The sequence below is a fragment of the Phyllobates terribilis genome, unplaced genomic scaffold (genome assembly GCF_046119375.1).
Source record: "Phyllobates terribilis strain yellow unplaced genomic scaffold, ASM4611937v1 Scaffold_5__5_contigs__length_657084704, whole genome shotgun sequence".
In the NCBI taxonomy this organism is placed as follows: Eukaryota; Metazoa; Chordata; class Amphibia; order Anura; family Dendrobatidae; genus Phyllobates; species Phyllobates terribilis.
Window position 1 is genome coordinate 162019118 of NW_027362765.1, and position 16408 is coordinate 162035525.

A 16408-nucleotide genomic window follows, 5' to 3' on the forward strand; every position below is an offset into this window, starting at 1 on the left:
ATCCAGGTGGAAAGGCAACCGCGGACCTCCTCTTTCGTCGTTTTTGGTGGCCGAGGTTGCATCGGGATGTGCTTAAACACATATCTGCTTGTAGTTCCTCCTGAGGAGGAACGGTTTGCTTCGTCGCTCTCCTCGGTATGTCAGGGTGTTCTAAGTAATGTAAAGATCATGGGAGACAGGTATAAAACATATGGCTGACAGAAAACGCTTGCCAGGTCTGGACCTGAATGTGAATGACTTTGTGAGGTTGTCTACCAGGAATAAAAGATTGAAAGTTCCTTCTTGGAAGCTGGGACCTAGGTTTATTAGTCCCTATAAAATAGCCGCTGTCATTAACCCAACAGCGTTTTGTCTTGAACTTCCTCAGGCCCTTAAGGGCTGACGTGTTCCAAAGATCCTTACTCAAGAAGTATGTGGAACGTCTTGAGCCCTCGCCTCTACCACCGCCCCCAGTAATGGTTGATGGTAATCTGGAGTTCCAGATTTCGAGGACTGTAAATTCTTGTTTCCAACATCGTTCTCTACAGTGCACTGGAAGCGTTATGGTCCAGAGGAGAGAATGTGGGTTTCAGCATCAGAGGTGAACGCTCCCAGGTTGGTTCGTTCATTCCACACCTCTTATCCTGAGAAACCCAGTCCTGAGTGTCTGGAGGCCACTTGCAGAGGGGGGGGGGGGGGGGGGCGGGACATTACAGACACCTTCTTAGAAGCTGTCTCTCTAGGACCCAGTGGCTACCTTCCTCTTGCTAATTAACACCCTGGCCTAGATGTATAAATACCTGCTGTTTGCTAGAAGGAGGTGCCGGCGATACTCACATTACCCCTTGTGAAGGCTTGTAGCTAGTGCAGTACTTCTTCCTCTATGGTGCTAAGAGGACGTGTGTTCATCTCCCTGAAGTCGACTAAAGCTAAGCTAAGCTAAGCTAAGCTAAGCTATCTTCCCTTGTTTGTTCCCCATTGTTGTCTTTAGTTGTCAGTGGGGATCGACTAGTGCTCATCCCCTCCCTTCCCTAGCCAGGGCCAAACGCCAGGGATAGACAGGGCAAGGTTCCTGTGCGGCGATTGGTGAGGAACCAATAGAGGGACGTTAGGGGAAACCTGGTGACATAGGTCAGCCTAGGAGGTCTCCACTACCCTATTTCCCTAGAGTCTGGGCCCCCTTTTCCCCCTTCTCTTCGTGTTGCACTTAGTCTTCCATACACCTTGTGTGACAATATGCCATAACAGGGTGTATGAAAATGGATTTATGAAATCGGAAAACCTCATTAAATAAACTGCTCTTGTTTTGTAATATTTGATAACAGATTGCTATCCAGAATATTACACCATTCATATGCAGCTGTTTCATGGTCTATAACAGAGGTCTCAAACTCAGCCAGGTAAATGGGCCGTACATTTAAAAAATTTGAATATGATGGGCCGCGTTCTTTGCGGGATAAGATGATGTTTTCAGTGATACCATTATTTTTCTATATGACTTTTTGATCATCTTTTTATGGCGTGTTTTTTATTCTTCTTAATGGTGTTTATCACATATGGGTTATGGTACAGGTCTTCTCTTTTACTTCCATTTTTACATAAAACAACATTTTTAGTGGCCAATTATTATTCCATTCTTTATTTTACTTTTTTCCTTATGTTTGACCCCCAATCTGCCCCATACAGTAATATAGTTTTACAATTAGCCCCATATATTAATTCTGGTCCCCATCCTGTAATAATGTCCCCAATCATCTAATAATATCCCCAAGCCTGTAATAATATCCCATTTTGTAATACTCTCCCTCACCCTGTAATAATGTCCCCAATCCTATAATAATCTCCCACAGCCTATAATGTTAATCGTGTAGTAATGTCCCCATCCTGGTCCCATTTTATAGTAATCTTCCCATCTTATGATAATGTCCCCATCCTTGTCCCCTTCTTGTAACAATGTCCCACATTTTATCGCTCTTTACATACACATAAAACAAAAATTACTCTCATCAGTTGAAAAGAAGTGCGAACGTCGTCGGTCCCTGGCTCGCTGGACGCGATTGTCTCAGGGGCCCTCGGGCCGCACAGCGGTGCCTCAGGGTCTGCATGCGGCCCTCTGGCCGAATGGAGACCTCTGGTCTATAAGCACAGTGGCAATGTTAGGCTACATGCAAACTGCCATGTCCAAAGGATTACCTGCAGTAGAACGCAGTACTAGCTAGGTACATTCGATTCTATAATGGAAGGTCTAAGTGTCCAGCTATTCCCCTTTACACATCTAGCTTTTATCCCTGTCATCCTGGACTTTCCTTGTCACTATCTCCCATCTTGGCTTTTTATCGTGCTCCTGATGCCCCTGACTGTGGGGCAGATATCAGCAAATTGCATTTTTATAGCATCCTAAAAAGATATGCAACAAAAATGTAAGTTTTTCAAAATTTAAGGTATGATTTTTACCAAAGTCCACCACACCACTGTTTCGTCCGGGACTTTATGAGTTACCAGCTCTCTTCTTACAAAAACCACAACACATTCACAAATGTAGATGAGGCGCAAGCGACATACAAAACATGACCATATAAAGTAAGAGACAGATTTACTAACAGAATATTTCTGTGGTTAAAAGAAAAAAAAAATACAAAACATGTGGAAGCGCCAAAGCTCTAAAAATAAAAGTATAGAAAGAATAAAAAACTGAGCGGAGAGGGCAATACTAGAAAAGGGTGAGAAGAGGTTTGCGCTCTGCAGATGCCTCAATGGCATCACATCCAGGGGCAGATATGCCCTTAGTGCAACCTGAGCAGCCGTACAGGGGCCCAAAAGATAAAGGGGCCACATCCACCTCCACAGGAGAAAGCAGCTTCTGTCAGACAATAAGGGGGGCTGCCAAACTCTTCCACTTCTACTTATTGCCCCAATGATCCGGCTGTGGATCACCTGTCCCGATTCCAGTGCCAAGTGCTGCCTCGCTTCTCTTATTCAGCTGAACCCGTCTTCTGTCCTGTGCATCAAGCTGCCGCCATAACCGGATATAAACTTATGACATTATCCACCCAGGACATTTAGACCTGGCTTGAGTGGAAAGACTATTCAGGTAGTAGACATCCTGCCACTACTTAGTTCCTCAGCTGTACATCTCTGCTATTCCATGCTTCCAACACTGCAGCTTCATGCCCTCTGCAGAACTTTGCTATTCTGTGGTTCAGACAAGACTTGGTAACAATTCTGCCACACTGGCTATTGCTGATCTCTACTGCACGGGTCTGGCATCCCCTTTGCACCTGCAACACCTTTTTAAGCTGCTCTTTTGGATTGGAGACTTAAAGAGGTGGTCCGGTCTAAAACTACAAGTCTACAGTCACTATGACTTCAGACTTGTGAATCCTCACAACACACGCACTGTGCGCTTTGAAGATTCTCCAGTGACAACTCCGGGAACGGCGGTCATGTGACTACAAGTAGGCAATATGCTTACTCCAGGTCACAATCCGACTAGACTGTTTCCGGCCTTGCTCAATACACTTGTACAGAGCGAGGGCGCACCCATCCAGTCGGAATGTGGCACCAACGCCAAAAAAAATCCTCACAGCACACAGTGCACTCGATGTGAGAATTCACTGATATCCTACTCCTCTACACTCCATAACGCAACAACAAATTTCAAAAAGAAGTGGAAGAGTTCGAAAAGTCAAGCTTCCAGCACTACTTGTTGCTTTTCTGTCCAATCACAGTGACTGCAGACTTATGGTTTTGGACTGGACAAACCAACTTGCTGAGACAACACTGGCATTGGCATTGTCCAGTTTCAAAGATTATATTCAGAAGCTCAGGGGACCAGTGTTGCCTCTCGCTGCTGCACTGAAGATTGTGTAGTTACAGTGGTGATATCACGCCAAGAGCACTGCAGCCAATCATTGAGATCAGTAGTTCTTCTGATATAGACAGCACAAGCTGCTGGGCTCAGTGATTGACTGCAGTGCTGCTGATGAGATATCACCGCTGCAGCCTGTACATAATCACCAGAGCAGTGTTCTAAAGCAGTGCTGGACTCCAGGAGAGTACCAGCTCAGTTTACTTTTTTGCCTTACTTTTCACCACTTTTTATTCCAGTTTATAAGGAAATGAACAAAAACACCATTTAATTTTTTACACATTTTATTGTAAGGGTTAATGATTTTTTGTAATCTTATAGATCAGACTATTACAGGTCTGGTGATACCAGATCTATTTTTTTCATTTGATTTTTGGATTGCAAAATGAGGAGATTGAGACTTTTAGATTTTTTACATTTCGTAAACTGTATATTTTGTCTTTCACTTATTTTTTAGTCCCCCTTGAACCTTCAATTGTACTATACACAGTCATGGCCGAAGATGTTAGCACCCTTGACGTTGTTTCAGAAAATGAAGTATTTCTCCCAGAAAATTATTGCAATTACACATGTTTTGTTATACACATATTTATTCCCTTTGTGAACAAAAAACAAAAAGAAAAAAAAAGGCAAAATGACAATTTCACACAAAACCCCCAAAATGGCCTGGACAAAATTGTTTGCACCTTTCCAAAATTGTGAGTAAACAACTTTGTTTAAAGTATGTGATGCTTATTCAAAGTCACCTGTGGCAAGTAATAGGTGTGGGAAATATGAAAATCACACCTGAAACCAGATAAAAAGGGGAGAAGTTGACTCTTTGCATTGTGTGCACCACACTAAGCATAGAGAACAGAAAGAGGATAAGAGAACAGTCTGAGGACCAAAATTGTTGAACAATATCAAGAATCTCAAGGTTATAAGTCCATCTCCAGAGATTTTGATGTTCCTTTGTCCATGGTGAGCAACATAAATCAAGAAGTTTACAATCCATGGCACTGTAGCTAATCCCCCTGGATGTGGACAGGAGAGAAAAATTGATGAAAGGTAGCAACACGGGATAGTCCGGATGGTGTATAAGCAGCCCCAATCAAGTTTCAAAGAAATTCAAGCTGTTCTGCAGGGTCAGGGTACATCAGTGTCAGCGCGATCTATCCGTCAACATTTGAATGAAAGGAAACACTATGGCAGGACACCCAGGAGGACCTCACTACTGACAGACATAAAAAAGCCAGATTGCAGTTTGCCAAAATGTATGTGAGTAAGCCAAAATCCTTCTGGGAAAGTGTTCTGTGGACAGATGAAACCAAGATACAGCTTTTTGGTAAAGCACATCATTCTACTGTTTACCGAAAATGGAATGAGGCCTACAAAGAACACAGTACCTACAGTCAAATATGGTGGAGGTTCAAAGATGGTTTGGGGTTGTTTTCCGCCTCTGGCACTGGGTACCTTGACTGTGTGCAAGGCATCATGAAATCTGAAGATTACCAAAGGATTTTGCGTCACAATGTAGTGCCCAATGTCAGAAAGCTGGGTTAGCAACCTAGGTCATGGGTCTTCCAGCAGGACAATGACCACAAACATATCAAAAAGCACCCAGAAATGGATGGAAACATTGAGGTAAAATAGGAAGTCATCATGGTTGTAGTGCAGGTACAGGAGCGGTGTCTGTGCCATCTGCAGCGCCAGCAGGATGTCATATACTCAGGCCCCTGCTGCCATCAGAGATGACGCCGATCCCGGTTATTTAACCCCTTAGATGTAGGTGCAGATTTTAGGAGGCAGAAAAAAAAAAAAAAAAAAAAGTAAAAAAAAAACACACCACCACCAATGTCATGTCCTTAGGGAGTTAAGCAGGATTTCTGGACCATCAGAAGCCGAACTAAAGAATTACTTCATATAAGGGCGGACCTTCTGCGTCATTACATGAAGAATTTCGTTAAGGTGCCATTTCTGGCTGCATATAGGATCCCCCACAGTGTAAGTCCCCCCCCATGCCTCTCGGTGCACAGATGATAAACCATAGACAAGGCATTGTCTGCCCGCTGTGGCACGTCGTGTCGTTATACGTCTGGGTGCATGATGACTAACCCCTGACTCACCAGCGCCTTACCTGCCCAGGTGAAACTATGACGTAATCCCAGGGTTGGGTCACATAAAATTCAGTTAGGCGGCTCCAAGGTTCTCATAGGCTCAACTTGATTTAAATGACATGAGTGCTATCCAATCGTATTCCACGCTGGGAACTTGTAACCAATAACAAGCCGACAAAGAAAAAGAGCGTACGGTTTAGCCAATCAAATGCTGAATGGGCGGGAAGAGCAAGAAAGGTGGAGGAATGACTGATGGATGTGTTGTCCAATGAGGTAGCAAGGAGGTGCAATTGGTGGGTGGGGATAGGATAGGGGCGGCTCCCCATTGGCTGGGAGGTGGTTGTCGCTGTCAGCTAGCCCAGTGCTCGGGTTAGTTGTTGGAGCGCAGAGGTCTGGGTGAGTCTGGAGTAGAGAGCGAGGATAGCGGCGCTTCTTCCAGCGGCTTTCACCGCAGGGTAATGGCCGGAGCCGTTTGTCTATGTGTTCTGTGGCCTGTTCCTTTGTGTGTCGGCAGCGGAGGGGGAGGTGACTCTCCGGGCACAGTACCTGTGTGTCTGACCTGGGGAGGGAGCAGCGGGAAAGCCACCTGGACTGGATGCACTGTCACTTGGGAGGGAGGCTCCAGCTAGTGTAGAACCAAAACTCCCAGCGAGCCCTGGAAGCTTGTGAGATGCTTGGCATGCTGGCTGGGAGTTGTGGTGCCACTACAGCTGCAGTTACAGGTTGCTCTGAGCATGGTCACTTCATGTGTGTGTAATATATAATGTGTGTGTGTATATAAAATGTATATCTGTATGTATTATAATATATATATGGATTGTGTATTGCTATTCTTTTATTCTGATTTATCTATATATATATTATTGGGTGTGGTTAGATCCCCCACATCCATCCTATAGATTCTGCATCTTTGTGCCTAAATCATGGTGTAAATCTACATTATCTGGTGTCATGGGGTGCGGTGACTTTGGGGGGCGCACGCCACATGGCCAGAGTAATCACTGTAACCCATTCTCCACCTATGCGTAGTGTACACAGATGCAGCAGAGCGGAGTTTGTCCTGTGAGCTCACACTACATCCCTGGCCTCCTGGCTCTGCTACCTCTCGCTCGCTTTCCCTTTTGCACTTTACCTCTGCCCTTTGCTCTCCCTTATAAACTGCACAACCTTGGAGGCAAATATCTAGGAGTGCTGAATTAGTCCTAGAACCATGCGCTGACAATCCCTATGTGCGGTAGGATAAATGGCAGTCCTATGTAAAACCCCAGCGCAGCTTTGCAGCATCTGACAAACTGGTCTCTGCTCCCGGTAGTCTCCTTCCTTGATGACCTCATTGTGGGCTGTCATGGCTTCCTTTGTGACGCTCCATACCTGTGTATACCCTGGTCTTTCTGTTGTGTCTAGGAGATGACAGGCAGCAGTTGTATTATTTCCAGCGCTCTCTTGGCTGTCACAATATTGATTTCCCGGGTTATGTCAATATCGGGTGTAGACTGTGTCCCCCCTCCGCTGCCAGGAACGCAGCGCATCCCCTTTTTGTGCTGTGAACTTTGCACAATGTGTTTGGGTAGGGCATCCGCCCACATACCCGCTGCCACTAATGGGAATATTCTGTAAAGTAACCAGCTTTTATTTGCTGATCCAGCAGGACAATGGCTGCTTTTGTGGGGGGAAATTCTGCCTTTGTCATCAGTGGGAGCAGGATTTAGGTTGCTGGATGGCCCCGGGCGGTGTTTTTTTTTGTGTGTGATGGGTATATGTGTAAGCATACAAGGGCAGGCATCACTTAGTCCTAACACTGCAGAGGTGGGGGGGGTCTGTGAAGTGACTACTGGGAATTTTATTAGGGTCCTGAATGGGATTGCATGTAATAAACGTTATGGATCCCCTCTCCACTATATTCAGAATATTTAATTACTCTGAAGATCCCCCGGGAAGATGTAGACACACATTTCCTTCCAAACTAGGATATATGGCCTCCATTCTGTGTACTATATGGCGGCATCAAGACTTACAGAGGGCAAGTATTATTGTATATGCCCAGCCTCTTTAAATATGTATGACATTTTATTATTGTCTTGTTGTTTATACAATAGGTTATCCAACGGTAACCTCCCATTTTTAGCAGGCGTTTCCCTTTAAGTGATACCTGGGTGTTAACTTCAATATAACAGCCAACAACCACCAGGGTAAGGCGTAGGGAGTGATTATGGGATATTGCCGTAGGTAGCCTGTAGTCTGCTGACGGATGGGAGTGGGGCATTAATAACATGATGTGGGTGTTGTTACTACGACAATGATTAGACAGCCATATGCCCTTCTGGGGTACGTGTACTTCATAAAGGGTGGTTGTGATCAGTACCCCCATGTAAGAACCACTGAAGCTGTTCCCACTCTGTAGGACCGGATCTGGCCATATTATACTATGTATGTGGCTGTACACTGCTCCCTCTGGGTCATAGGACGTCTGACGATCAAATGATTGCCAAGCCGCCTTAAATTTAAAATGTGTCATGGTGACCGTCCCTTTAAGAAATCTGTATGTTTTGGGGGATCCTACTCCTTTAGGAATCTGCCTGATCTCCTGTAGGTACAGATGCTCCTCCGGTATCGGGGGTGCTGCAGAAACATATTGCAGAACAGAAACGCGTGTTGTTGCCTACAAATTGGGAACAAATGTGGAGCTTGGTTAATGAGGTCATTAGATTTTTTTTTTTTTTTAATTTTCCAACCCCTTATAGTCTCAAATGTGGAACTGATTGTCACCACAATGATGAGACCATAGAAACCAGTTTGGATTTCCTGTCGCCGTGCCTGGTTGGTTTTAGGCCATGCCATCGGTGTAGGGGTTAACACGGCTGAGCTTTCCATATCTCATCCATGTGAGAAATTTCAGGGTGACTCCCTGGTTTAGTCATGGGAAGGTTTCTCACTACAAAGAGTAATCAGACAAGGGCAGGGCCTGGGGTGAGGCCGAGACGCTGCCAGGTTATAGCAGCGCTATAGGAAGCTGCAGGCAGCTGGGCGTTGCTGGCTTGTCCTGGTGACTAGCACCTAATCTCACTCGCTTACCTGCAAGGAGAAGCCAACTCAACACTTTGACAAGAGTTTCTGTTGACACATCGGCCTTACCTGCGGGGGTCCGCCTCGCCTCTCCATGGGTGGAAGCAACTCGTTTTTAGCTTTCTCCTGAAATCTGGGAAAACCCTAAATTGTTGTAAAAAATATAATATTTAAAGGGGTTGTCCAGTTTTAAGGAACAAAAATGATATAACTTGCTAATAGCCTTCAGGTTTCCAAACTTCTATTATTTCCAGTGTTCTTTTGGCTGTGACAATAAGAATTCTCCCGTGCTGGGTGAAATTAGGCTGTAGATCAGGGATGTCAAACTTAAGCAAACAGAGGGCCAAAATGAAAAACTTGGAAAAAGTCGCAGGCCAACCAGTATGCAGAATAATGGGTCCCCCTCATAGTCCTCCGTACAGAATAATGGGTCCCCCTCATAGTCCTCCGTGCAGAATAATGGGTCCCCCTCATAGTCCTCCGTGCAGAATAATGGGTCCCCCTCATAGTCCTCCGTGCAGAATAATGGGTCCCCCTCATAGTCCTCCGTGCAGAATAATGGGTCCCCCTCATAGTCCTCCGTGCAGAATAATGGGTCCCCCTCATAGTCCTCCGTGCAGAATAATGGGTCCCCCTCATAGTCCTCCGTACAGAATAATGGACCCCCCCCCATAGTCCTCCGTACAGAATAATGGACCCCCCCCATAGTCCTCCGTACAGAATAATGGACCCCCCCATAGTCCTCCGTACAGAATAATGGACCCCCCCCCATAGTCCTCCGTACAGAATAATGGACCCCCCCCATAGTCCTCCGTACAGAATAATGGACCCCCCCCCATAGTCCTCCGTACAGAATAATGGACCCCCCCCCCCGTAGTCCTCCGTACAGAATAATGGACCCCCCCCCCGTAGTCCTCCGTACAGAATAATGGACCCCCCCCCGTAGTCCTCCGTACAGAATAATGGACCCCCCCCCATAGTCCTCCGTACAGAATAATGGACCCCCCCAATAGTCCTCCGTACAGAATACTGCCCCCCCCCCCATAGTCCTCTGTACAGAATAATGGACCCCCCCCCCTCCCATAGTCCTCTGTACAGAATAATGCCTCCACCATAGGGGTGGCAGTTCTGGTGCCGCGTGCCAAATATAACCACCCTGCAGGCCAGATTTGGCCCACGGGCCGGAGTTTCACACGTATGATGTAGAGTGTATGCTCCCCCTCTGCTGTCAGGAACATGGCGTATCCCCTTTGTGGTACTGTAAACTTTAGATACCTGCTCAGTTTCCGGCAGTTCCACTTCCAGCTCCTTGTGCCTGACACAGGATAGTTTTCTACATCGCATGACCATCTGGGCTGGCTGACTAGCTCACTATAATGGCTAGGCTAGTCCCCTTTATGGTCTCTGTATAGAAAAGGCAGCTGGCTTAGCTATAGAAATGAGCCAGCTAGCCCCCTTCACAGACAGCACAGATAATGTGATGACACCGGAAACGCCCACAACCAGATCAGGGCACTATGGATAAGTGAAGTATGTTTGAAACTTGTAAAATTTACAATTTTTTGCACATACTATATGCCCATGAGGCTGTCGAGTTCGTGTCAGGAGACCCAACGGCCAGTGGTGTACTGGGACCATGAAATACGGATGTGTAAAACCAGTGCTCTAACGCCCGGTGAGCTTGTGTATACATAGCAGCCAATCAGAGGAGGGCGAGGATTTACCGATAAGACAGGGGGTGTGTCTCAGACTACCTATAGACTGTTTGTAAACTGTAGTCACAGATCACAGCTCAGCCCTAATGGAGATGAGTTAAAAAAAAGAGGAAAGATCTGAGGAAAATAGCAGGTAATGTTCACCTTCCGGTAATGACTTATAAGACACATCTTCAACCTGATGACTGGAAAGTTGTTTGTTCATTCTCATGAAGTTGTAATTACCATGACTCACAAGTCATCTCAAAGGGGAGTTGCGTGATAGGTGCAAGAAGTGCAACATTTAGTAGGAAACGGCGCTTACTCGGTGGGGGGGGGGGGGGGGGGGTATATCTAATTTAAGAAGAGGTTGTTGAAGTAGTGGACTGCCCCTTTATTGATGCCGTATTCAGGGCAATGCCCGACTGTCCATGGGTCTCCTGACCTGAACTTGCTGCCTCATGTGTATGAGGTTGTGATTTAGGTTTGGGATACTCTGTCCATATACGGATCGTAAATACACCTGTGTTAACCCAACCTCAAAGTTGTAGGCCCCGATTCATTCCGACTGGCGTTGTTTTGTACAACAGTCTTAATTATGGGCGTGCAGGAGCAAGACATGCCTAATTCATTAAAGGGGTTGTCCACTACTAGGCCATCCCCTTCTCGTACTCCATGCTTTGCCCCGATAAAATAAAAAAGCCCACACTCTCCTCCCATGCCGGCGCCGTTCTATCGGTTCTGGGACTCTTGTGCGGTTGTTGTGACACGTGAGCCAGGCGCCCAAGCGTGGGGTATGAGAAGGGGTTGTCCAAGTAGTGGACAACTTCTTTAAGAGATGCACACCACTTAATGAATTTGGCACATCTTATAAGTGGTGTGCACCTTGTCAGAAATGTTACTCCGGTTGGGGACTGGCATTACATTTCTGGTGTAATGTGTGTCACCATTTTTAAAAAAAAATGTGGGCGATTTTTGTCACTTTCCAGCTCCACCCACTCTGGCGGAGTTGGACGAAAGGGGCGAGAAACTGTCAACAGTCGTAATTTTTTATTTTTTTGCGAATTTTCAAGCTGTAGGTCAGAAATCTGGTGTAAACGCTTTCATGAATGGGGGCCACAGGTTTTTTTTTTTTATTGAAGCTCAGACTTTAAATCTTTTTCTTTAGAGCTGAGGTGTGATACCAGGCACGGCCAATTAACAAGTGGGGCCACTTATTCCAGAAGTGAATAACTGGATTAGCCCATGAAACAAGATTGTCCTCTGGACACAGGTCTGTGCCCGTAACCACTGCTCCATTAGTGCAGTATAGAGGAGCGTGCGGTGCGGCACACCCAGCCTAGTGGTCATACACGTACCACCTTGAATGTTTTCATGGGATATCCCTTTTAATAGGTGTTAAAAAAAAATTGTCACCAAACTTTAAAAAGAAAAAAAAGAAAGTGTCTGAATTCTCTTCGTCCTGGTTGTGTCGGACGCTGGAAAAGTTGGGTGACAACCAATATGGCCGCCAAGACTTGGATGGCAGACCTCTAGCCTTCTGACTTCCGTATATCCACGTAATTGCACTTACTGATGAACTCTCGGAAAGTTGGCTGACCCCCTTATGTAATGGCGGCCATACTGGTTTCTTCCCGGCGTTCCTATTTCAGATGTCGGAGCAGAAACTGTTGCTGTAGTGTCGGAGTGCCGCGTGCTGTAAACCATATTGCCCCCCTATTGTTTTGCTGTTATTAGCCGTCCCGTCCGTTTACTCACAACCTCCAGTTTTGGCAGCCGTGGCCTCCCCCGGCGCTCGAGTACATTTGCGCTGGCTATTTTTGGCACGGTCGTCCTGCCAGTTGGAATCTTTTTGTTTTGCTTTTCAAACAAATGGAAATTCTTTTCCTGGCAGCTTCTGCTGCTCTGAAATCTGATTTCATTGTGTTTGGTGTGATGAACTTCCTCATTCTTAACCCTTTCCATGCTCCGGCTCGGATTATGCCATATTTACGTGCAAAGTTATCACCTTGGCGTCTTGCCTGCATTCATGGTGGTTATTAAGCGCTTTGCCGAGGAACCAAGATGGGCATGTGATCTTTGCCCTCCTCCCCCATCTTCTGTTTATCTTGAGATTTATGGTAGCCAGGTTAAAAGGCAAGAATGCTTTTGCTGAGCTTCTGTCAGCAGGCCGACACAATGGCCACAAGAAGTTGCCAGCGGATATTACCGTGACCCTGCGTGGAAAAACTTCCCTTCTGCGTAGTCCATTTTGTGCTAACCCTCAAAGGCGTTCCTGTATGATGGCCTCTCTGGACGGAGATCTCCATTATTGGGACCCTGTGACTACGGTGTCAGCGTTATTTTTAGCGCTTGGCACCTCTCTTCCCTCAGTGTAGGGACAACACCAATCATTCTGGTATGTCAACAGCAGATGTACCTGTGTAGGAGGCCACATGTAGACCTTCTCCACGGCTCGTCAAATCCAGAATTCCAGGTGGCCAGTGATCCCAGATATTTGCCTTTTGCTGCCTAATTTTGTCATGTCTATGCCTGGACTGTGACCTTAAAGGGGTTTTCCAGTGAAGAGAGGCTATCGCCTATCTGCAGAATAGGTGATAACTCATAGATCAGTGGGGGTCCGACCTGCTAGAACGGAGCTGCTGTGCGTATGCCTGACACTGATCCTACCTACACAAGGGGTCTTTCTAGTGCTCTGCCTGAATTTTTATGCAATTTTACAAAGGGTAAACTGAGATGGTGTTGGGCGTGTGTGGAGTGACAGTGGCAAACGTGCACCCTGTTTTGCAGATTATTTTCGGTGCCAGCGGTCAGACTCCCCATTGCCCTATTATCACCTGTTCCATGGATAGGTGATAACGTATCTTCACTGGACATTCAGACTTGCCAACATTTAGACTACCAGATTTGGAACATTTAAGCTGCCCCAGAATCATCATAGACTATTTTGGACATCGTTTTGCCAAACTCCACCACTTTGCCAACAGTCCCTGGAACTGGACTGCAAATCATGATGATTTGTTTTGGGTGTGAGTAGAGCGCTTGGCTCTTGTGTCATGCTGAGAGTTGTGGAGGGTCACAGGATAGAGATCTAGGGGTTCAGTTTTGTTTTGGAGGGTGCCACCCTGTAGTTATTTATGCAGGATGATCATGATTTTGTTGGCATTTGGACAGGGTAAGGCTGGTTTGTCTTGTAAATTATTTTAGGAACTGATCAAATATTGTGGCTCGCAGGTGTGTTTGTACAGAGCAGGTGGGGTGGCAGTGGATGTTGTCCCTGGTAATCTGCTCCTGCCCTGGATCCTTACCTGCCTGATCTGCTGCTGTTCTCTTTGCTCCCTGTAACTCTGATTTTAACACCAAGCCCGCCTATGGCAATCTAATGTCTGAGGGCCTCTACTGTCCTGTGACCTATAATGTTGGGGAACATAAAGATCCCCAAGTGGTTGGAAATTAATTGGCCAATGTTTTTGTCCGGCAGGGAGAATAGCCGCTATCGGACAAACGTTAGTGCGCACCTTTAGTCATGTGGCAAGACTTGTTAAAGGGTCAGACATTGACCTTAAGGTAGCCATCTCCAATAGTTGGCACTAGAGACCTTTTACCCTTCTGGGGGACAGCCAATTTGAATATCTTAGTCACGTGACATGTTCCCAATGGTCTCAACCTCAAACCACTAGAGTAAAAGGGATTGCCGAAGACTAAAGAAACCAGAATCGGAGCATCAGCCAAGAATTCTTGAGGTTAAACGATTAAATTATTTTTAATGGAGTGTTGCATTAACAGAAAATTCTGAATGATTGGGCAGTAGTGGGGGGTGCTCAAAAAAGGGCCAAATCCGTTATTACTGTATGGTTTCCTGTGAGTTCCAGATGGCATTGGAGGTGCTGAATTTTACTGCCTTTATGTGGGTGTATCACTCAGATTTCCCTAGAACCACTAATTCTGCTGATCTGAAGTCAGTCAGTCGGGTCAGTGGCCCGCACCCCTTTCTGTAGGTCCTGGGCTGCTGTTACCTTGAATATATTTTTCGTCCTACTTTAGGAGATATGTGGATGGTTTTGCTGCTTGTGGCCCCTGCGGCTTTACAGAGGCTGCACCCATTGCTCGCATTGTTTTGGTTCCTGGAGGAGGGGGAGGCAGAAGGCCCCCACATCAACCTGTTTTCAGGCTACATTCACATTCCTTGCATTCTATCAGCAGGGGCCCGGCCTCCCTTTACCATCGAGTGTCAACAAGCCAAACTGCCCGGCCCAGAGCTTGCATTGCCACGCTGATCTGGGTACAAGGCAGAGGGCATGTAACTGGTACTGACAGATGCCACTATGGACCTAACAAATACCTTACAGATTATCTGCAACTGTCGAATCGACTCCACAGCTCTTCCTCACCCACTTTAGGATCTCTTCTTGCTGGAAGTGAGCTGAAACATTCCTGGTTAGGTTTAACATTGAGATACCGGTGTTGGCTACTGACCTGAAAAAAGCCTTTTTGGAGCCGAAACGTCTTTTTGCATTTATGCTGTGTATTTTATGCAGATAGGCAGTCAGATACATTATAATGAGCTCTGCCCCTCTGTTAGTTGGACATCTCTTCAGCCCCGTTTCCATTCACTGACTGCAAGCTTATATCTTGCAAACGGTGATTATTTTATACAAAAACCCAAAGCTATTATACGATTAAAGGGGTTGTCTTATCGATCCTGGGTGCCGGAGCGATCACCAGATCATCCCATGCCCTGCTCACGGTACGCCTGGCAGGCAGCTGATTTACAGGGGGACTTTAATATTTGGTGATCATTCAGATCAATGGCTGTCCTACTGAGAGCAGCTTGAGATCACCAGAACGGGAAATGCTCCAATTTTGTGCAGGCATTTCCCTTTTTGCTCTAATGGGGTATGTGGACTCTAGTTGTTTTGAAAAGGCAAATGCCACTAAACCACCACAGTCACTTATATGGGCAGTACTGTGGCCAGTACATCATGTCATTACGCTGCCAGTGTGAACAAGACCCTTCCAGAAATGGCACCATTCATGTCCACAGGCCATATGTGGTACTGCAGCTTTGTCCCATATACTGCATAGTCCTGATATTGGAATGAATGGTTGTTTTATACAATTTAACCCAGTCTTTATGCCTTACTATACTTTTTCTATTTGAGGCCTGCACTCACTGTGACTTATACCAGTGATGATAGTGATGCCGCTGCCATCTTGTGCCTCTGTGAGATGACCCCGCACCAGGCTGTACGGCACACTTCTGCTTTAATGCTATCAGTGCGTCTGTGACTGACAAATTGTCTTTTAAATTGCCCGTATTGACCTCTAGATGTAACAGCCGTCAATACCCGCCACTCAGGCTCATATGAATATATGGATTTTTGAATTCTGCCTTCTCCGCCTACTTTGTATTTTTAAGCCTCTGAGACAGCAATTAATAGATGTTTGGGAGGTGGCCGCTTTGTGGCGTAAATGATTGGAAACTGCACATTCATCACAATGCCTGTCTGAAAACGCGTCTAACCAGAGAGGTCACATTTTCAGACTTGTTACTTCACGCAAATATCAGGATGGCGGCAAGTCAGCGTATATAACCGATATATAATTGCCACTGGGCTTATGCATAATACATATTCAAGCTCCTTGGTGTATTGTTACGTAATAAGGCTCCCATATGTTGTTCTGTACCTATAGGTGAACTTATACAG

The 16408-nt window shown here is 46.0% G+C and overlaps 1 protein-coding gene across 2 annotated transcripts in view; it reads left to right on the top strand.

Annotated features, from left to right (window-relative positions):
* The first annotated feature begins 6242 nt into the window (after positions 1-6242).
* Positions 6243-16408, top strand: part of JUP (junction plakoglobin) — a 46172-nt gene continuing 36006 nt past the window's right edge. Inside the window, exon 1 of one of the 2 annotated variants that reach the window (XM_073683307.1) lies at positions 6243-6339. The gene's annotated coding sequence lies outside the window, so the exon portion shown is untranslated. Of the gene's footprint in view, positions 6399-16408 lie in introns of both variants that reach the window. The other variant, XM_073683306.1, reaches the window with a different exon arrangement.